Here is a 568-nt window from a genome sequence, read left to right on the forward strand (position 1 = left end):
TGGGAAGTGCATAAGTTTTGGCCGTTGGAACCAAAACCCCATACGCCCCTACAACAGTTTCTACCGTATAAATGTCTACCCTAAGCGCAAAGATAAATAAAGAACTCGGCAGAAAAGAAAGGAGAATGCTATGATTATGGAAAAAATGTCCGCAATGAAAAACTCAAAATGAAAAACAATTAAAGATAAAACCCCTTCAAGCATTGGGGGTAACTACAGCGTCCACGATCGCAGCTTCGGGGGCATCTGTTTCAGCTGAGGCTGGCGGAGTTGGCTCATTGGAAGGAGGGATTTGGTCATGAGAAGGTTCAGAGGTCCTCGCCTCTCCGGGATCTCCCGCCTCAGGAGCTTCAGTACGTTCGTCAATGTTATAAGTTTGGACGTACGCCTCTGGGCCCTGATCCCACACGAGTAGCTTCTCCCTCATGGCTTCGGCATCATCTCCCAGATAGCCTAACACCTCCGGGTTCACTTTCCAGAGTTGATGCATGAGGACCACATGCGATATATTAATAGTCCTGTTCAGTATCACCTCAGCATCCTCCTTCTCCTTCAACCGCTCCGCCTC

Source organism: Humulus lupulus, chromosome 1, assembly GCF_963169125.1.
Source record: "Humulus lupulus chromosome 1, drHumLupu1.1, whole genome shotgun sequence".
In the NCBI taxonomy this organism is placed as follows: Eukaryota; Viridiplantae; Streptophyta; class Magnoliopsida; order Rosales; family Cannabaceae; genus Humulus; species Humulus lupulus.